General features: G+C 49.5%; 1 pseudogene; it reads right to left on the minus strand.

Annotated features, from left to right (window-relative positions):
* Window positions 1–5,557: 5,557 nt before the first annotated feature.
* LOC144099610 (U2 spliceosomal RNA) lies at window positions 5,558–5,693 on the minus strand (annotated as a pseudogene).
* Between the last annotated feature and the right edge of the window lie 792 nt (window positions 5,694–6,485).

The raw sequence follows: 6,485 nt of genomic DNA on the forward strand, positions 1-6,485 counted from the left end.
GCTTTGACCACACGCCCCACCCGCGACACGCATAAGCGACGAAGTCATGACCTGACGCCGAGAGCGGCATGCAATGCAAGAGCCAGGACCTCCGACTTAGAAGTGACTATCGACAGCCGGAAAGTTACCGCTCTAGTCGACAGAGGAGCCGATTACTCGGTTGTGAATGAAACATTCGCTGCAGAGCTGAGGAAAGCCACAATGGCTTGGGACGGCCCACAAATTCGCACCGCAGGGGGCCACCTCATTACGCCATCAGGACGATGCACAGCGCGAGTGACTGTCAAAGGACATACCTATCCTGCGACCTTTGTTGTGCAACCGCAATGCTCCCGCGAAGTGATCTTGGGTATGAATTTCCTTAATGAGCATCAGGCGATCATCGACCTGCGATCCAAGCTGATCACGCTTTCGACGGATGAAGCCATCGCTTCGATAAAAACTCAAGAAAATCACGTTGCACTGAGTATCCTGGAGGAAGAAGTGAGCGTCCCACCCCGTTCAAGTGTTACCGTGACCGTAGGCGCCACGAAAGCCATTAACGCTGAAGCCATCATCGAGGGCAACATGCAGTTGCTTGTAGACCGAGGAATGAGCATCGCAAGAGGCATCGCACATTTCCGCAATGGCCAGGCCGAAGTACTGCTGACTAACTTCAGCGAAGAATAACGGCACATTAACAGAGGAACGACGATTGCTTTCTTCAAGGAAATATTCGACGTACTAGACTTCTTCGCCCTCTCCGACCCCTCTGCAGAAGATACGAGTGAACAAGAGTACTCGCGCACTTTCGACATCAACCCAGCCCTGCCCCGGAACAGACAAGACGAGATCCGATATCTGCTACAAAGCTACCGTGAGTGTTTTTGACATCGCCGAACGTGCGACAAACGCCGCTTGCCAAGCATCGCATTATAACGGACCAACACGTCCGACCTCTCCGTCAAAGCCCCTACCGTGTGTCACCTCGAGAACGACAAGCCATCCGGGACCAAGTCGAAGAAATGCTTCGCGACGACGTCATCCAGCCTTCAAACAGCCCATGGGCGGCACTGGTTGTTCTAGTGAGAAAGAAAGACGGCGCACTTCGATTCTGCGTGGATTAGCGCCGCTTGAGCAACATAACCAAGAAGGACGTCTACCCCCTCCCCCGCATCGATGACACACTGAACCGCCTCTGCAACGCCAAATATTTCTCATCGATGGACCTCAAGAGCTGATACTGGCAAATTGAGGTCGACGAAAAAGATCGCGAGAAGACAGTATTCATCATTCCGGATGGGCTGTTTGAGTTGAAGGTGATGCCATTTGGTCTCTGTTCCGCACCAGCGACGTTTCAGCGAGTAATGGATACAGTGCTGGCAGGCCTGAAGTGGCAAATTTGTATCGCATATTTAGATGGTGTCGTTGTGTTCGCCTCAAACTTTGAAGAGCACCCCAAAAGTGTTCGAACAGTACTAGACGCCATCAAGTCGTATGGTCTAACCTTGAAAGCAGAGAAATGCCACGTTGCCTACGAAGAGCTGCTGTTTCTAGGCCACATCGTTAGCAAGAAGGGAGTACGCCCAGACCCGCAGAAAACAGCTGCTATTGCAGTTTCCACCGCCGGCCTATAAGAAAGCAGTGCGCAGATTTCTCGGACTGTGCGCATATTACCGACGATTTGTGAAATACTTTTCGCGCATTGCCGAGACCCTGACGCAACTGACGAAGGCAGACATGCCGTTTAAATGGGAAGCGCCGCAAGCAGAAGCCTTCAAGGAACTTCAGGGTCGTTTACAGTCCCCACCGATCCTCGCCCATTTTGATCAAAACGCCGATACTGAAGTTCATACCGACGCAAGCAGCATGGGCCTAGGCGCCGTCCTCGTTCAAAAAAGCGACAGGCTGGAAAAAGTCATCGCATACGCTAGCCGTTCCCTTTCCAAGGCCGAGGCTAACTATTCGACAACTGAGAAGGTGTGCCTTGCCATCATCTGGGCTGCATCGAAATTCCGCCCCTACCTGTACGGACGTCCGTTCAAGGTTGTCAGCGACCACCACGCGCTGTGCTGGCTTGCAAATTTGAAGGATCCCTCTGGCGGACTCGCTCGATGGAGTCTGCGTCTCCAGGAGTTTGACGTCACCGTCGTTTACAAGTCTGGACGCAAGCACTCTGACGCCGATTGCCTCTCACGAGCCCCTGTAGATACACTGCCGCCGGACGACGATGAGGACGCCTTCCTGGGACTCATCAGCCCTAGCTCTTTTGCTCAGCAGCAACGCTAGGACCCCGACCTTAAACGCCTCATCGAGTACCTGGAAGGCAAGGTTTCTTCATCCCTCGCTTCATTCAAGCGAGGACTATCTTCCTTGTGTGTGCAGAATGAGGTCCTTGTGAAGAAAAACTTTGCAGCGAGCAAAACAGCCTACCTCGTTGTTGTACGTGCTTGTCTCCGCGAAGACGTTCTACAGACTTCACACGACGAGCCGACAGCTGGACATCTCGGGTTTACTCGCACCCTCCGCCGCATTCAAGACAAGTATTACTGGCCCCGACTGTCTGCCGATGTCGCACACTATGTGAAAACCTACCGAGATTGTCAGCGACGAAAGACCCCTCCCACACGACCAGCAGGATTTCTAAACCCCATTGAACCTCCCTCAAGGCCCTATCTGCAGATCGGCATGGACTTGCTTGGCCCTTTTCAAACGTCAACATCTGGAAATAAGAGGATCATCATAGCGACCGATTACCTGACCCGCTACGCCGAGGCGAAAGCCCTGCCGAACGGAATAGCAGCAGATGTCGCCAAATTTTTCGTGGAGCGCATTCTTATTCGACACAGCGCACCCGATGTGCTCATCACGGACAGAGGAACAGCATTAACGGCGGAACTAAAGCAAACCATCCTGCGTTACAGCCAAACCAGCCACCGGAGGACCACTGCATACCATCCGCAGACCAACGGACTGACCGAGCGCCTAAACAAAACCATCGCCAATATGCTCGTCATGTATGTCGATGCCGAACACAAAACCTGGGATGTCATCCTGCCTTACGTCGTCTTCGCCTACAACACCGCAGTGTAGGAGACCACCAAGATGACGCCTTTTAGGCTCGTCCATGGCAGGGATGCCACGACCACGCTAGACGCCATGCTCCCCAACGTTACAGAAGAAGAGAACGTCGACGTTGCCGCCTACCTTCAACGCGCAGAAGAAGCTCGAAGGCTTGCCCGATTACGGATCAAAAATCAGCAGCGCTCCGACGCCAGACGCTACAACCTACGAAGACGCAACGCGGAATACAAGCCAGGAGACCAAGTCTGGGTGTGGACGCCCATTCGCCGCCGTGGATTGAGTGAAAAGCTTTTGCGCCGCTATTCGGGTCCGTTCAAGGTTCTTCGTCGGCTGGGTGACTGGGTTATGAAGAAATCCCTGACGCAATGACTGCATCCTAGCGACGCCGCGAACGACCAGAAGTGGTCCATGTAGTCCGTCTGAAGCCGGATTATGCGAGGTAAAGGCCGCTGCATTTCGATGCTCTATTTTCGCAAGATCCGTTTTTTTCTCTTACTAGTCGCATTATTTGTTTTAATGCATCGGGTCGATGCTTCTTTGACAGGGGAAGAATGCCGCGAATATTTGCAGTGTTTGTTCGTTTTTCAAATCTGCCGCCACACCACTTTATCGCTTTGTTTGCGACGCAACACGCGAATAGATTTATCTCGATTGATCGCAGCCAGGCAGAGTTGATTCTACGTTGTTCCAGAATATTCTAGTAACTTTGCGCGCTTTATCTCGAAACTTCGCTACCAGCTTTAAATTGAGCACGGACGACAGCGGCGGGCATTCTGTTCGACTACCGCCGAGCACGCTTGTCGATTCGCCGCCGCCGAGTGATTCAGTCCCTTTTGGGTGCAAGTCAACCCAATAAACAGTTTTCTTTTAGACGACCCTTTTGTCCGTCTTCATTGCTGCTTCGACTGCGGTCACCACTACGTGACACTATTACCCGCGCCCAAAAATCAGTGCCTGCGCGTGCATTTTACTTGCGAAGCCGGAAGATGATTACGACACCTGTCTTTCGTTTATCGGTATTTTTTGGCATGTAAGAGGAAAGTTTTTGGTAAGTGCACCTCTCTGTCACTAAACAGCCGTACACTATAGATACAGGCGAATTTCTGTTTGCCTTCACTTTAACTTTAATGGAAAAACTTTTTTGCTTAAGGCACCTTGCCAGTTATTAAATCTGTTAAGAAAGGACTCCATTAACTCTATATCAATAGGCGTGGCCTTTTCTCGGCAGGGGACGTAGTTGGCCCGATGACGACGATGATTCGTTCGTACCGCAACTATGCTGTTCTAACTTTCAATTGCGTTGTGAGGAACTGTCCAGTTTTGGAAAACATAGTATGTTCATATCGTGACTAAAAGAGACTACACAGCTTATGTCTTCGATGGGTTCGGTTTCTTAGCTGCCCATAAAAATAAGGTATTTATCCAGAGAGGAAGAAGTGGTACCGATCGAGAATTTAGAGGGCATACGTGAAGTCGAGGTGGTTCTACATGACGAATAACATACACGCATAGACAGAGCAGAATGTATCTGAGCCTTACTAATCTTCGCCATACTAGAACTGTCACCGTCCTACGCGCACAGATGCATAAATACCTTCCAGAGCGGTTGAAGCTGCAAACATTAAAGCAGATGCTGGCAGTAAACACCACAGTATTTTTCTTAATGGGACGCGCGAACGAGAGAGCGCTTTATAAAAGTGTACAGCATGCATTTACTCCGTGATGAGAGCAAAAATGGGCTGCTTGTGGAGGCAGAGTCTGGATTTATCGCGGCAACACCACGCATCTTGTTGCCCGTTTCCCTGTTCTGACAATGTCACAAGCGGTCTTTCTCTTTATTTTTTAAGTTAATTACTTCATATCTTTAGGATGATGCAATCAGCAATAAAATGAACAAGAGACCGACGGCAAACAGGAAGTTAAATTGCAGATCGCATTTACTTGCGGATGTTTTTTTCTGCCGAGAAATACTAGCGTAACGTCCAGATCGCCTGGCACAAATCGTATTTCGATGGAAACAGGAACTAACCGTCGACATAAGGCGTGGCTTCGCTCATAAATCGAGATATAAAGGCAAAAAAGACGCCATTTCGTAGCGTACTGCATTTTATCTGGTGGAGAAAAATAGTGAAGACAACGAATGAACGTCACCTGAACAAGCTTTTGAGTTGAAGTATCAATTGCAACATTACCAGCCGAAACTCCATTGAGTCCAAAGCAAATACTTTAAGAGCGTTAGCTCCTACTCATCAGGTTTTGAGATTTCGTGCGGTCTGCGACCACCCGGAGATCACAGCGCCATCTGTGGCAGCAACTAGAAAACAGCGCATCTCGCATCGAGACTTGCAGCATTGTAGAAACAACCATCTGCCGCGTGCCAGTCATGACGTCCCGGTCCAATATGTTGGATAGAGGTGGAACTATGGGAGTATGACGTCAGGGGACGAATGGCGTCATAGTTTCGTTTCTCGAATCCAATGCCCTAATGCCGATAATGCCCTGGGCCGATCCCGGAGGGAATGCAATACTGGGCCAACCTAAGGCGGAGGTGAAGCAAGCTGCAAGCACTCCTCCATATTTCCAAAAAGGAGTTTAATATCTTAGGCCCAAACCGGGCCCGTAGCAGATATGTAATCACATACATTCTTCCGCTATTTGTACTGCGACCACAAGGGACACCCATCCGGGGACAGTTGTATACCGAATTTGATAGGCAAATTAAACCCTATTGGTTGTGGTATCGAAATGAAACAACAATTAAATAATAGAAAAAACAGTGCATAGATGCAACTACAAATTGAAGCGTTACGATATCGCACCGAAAGTCGAATTCTAGGCCCACCTTGACCGCCCAAACGAAGAAAACTCAGTATTGGATGTATCTTGAGGGTGTGCAACTCGACAACGGGTAGACGTACATCGCAATTTTTCTGATAGATGGCGCTGGGCGGCCATCGCTCCGTTAGGCGGCGTGCGTGCACGCGTAGCCGAGCATGGTGTCAATCCACCCCATTTCAGAGGGTATTTATTACATTCCGTTTGTCGAGACGAGCCTTTCTTCGCTTTCCTCATCTAGTAAATAATTCAGCTAACGCTTGTTACTTCAACGTCTTCCAGACGGTGGTGGCCTCTCTTCATTTCAACGAGTTTCAAAACACTGAAAGTGCCAGTGCAGCGAACGTTCAGAAAACTGTTAACAGGACCCTGAAAAGATTGCGATGGTCCTCGTGTGTGTCGTTTTTTTCGTGTGTCCGTGTTTCGTCGCGCTGTTTCTTAGTTTAAATGGATTACCAACTAGCCCGGAACCATGCTGTTATGTCCTATTCTAGTTCAACAGATCTATTGAGGTTGTCTATGAGGGTATTCAAATCAACCCCAAAGGTTTTCCTTGAGCCAATTATTTCCAAATAATTTTATTTATT

This window comes from Amblyomma americanum, chromosome 7 (assembly GCF_052857255.1).
Source record: "Amblyomma americanum isolate KBUSLIRL-KWMA chromosome 7, ASM5285725v1, whole genome shotgun sequence".
Taxonomy (NCBI): Eukaryota; Metazoa; Arthropoda; class Arachnida; order Ixodida; family Ixodidae; genus Amblyomma; species Amblyomma americanum.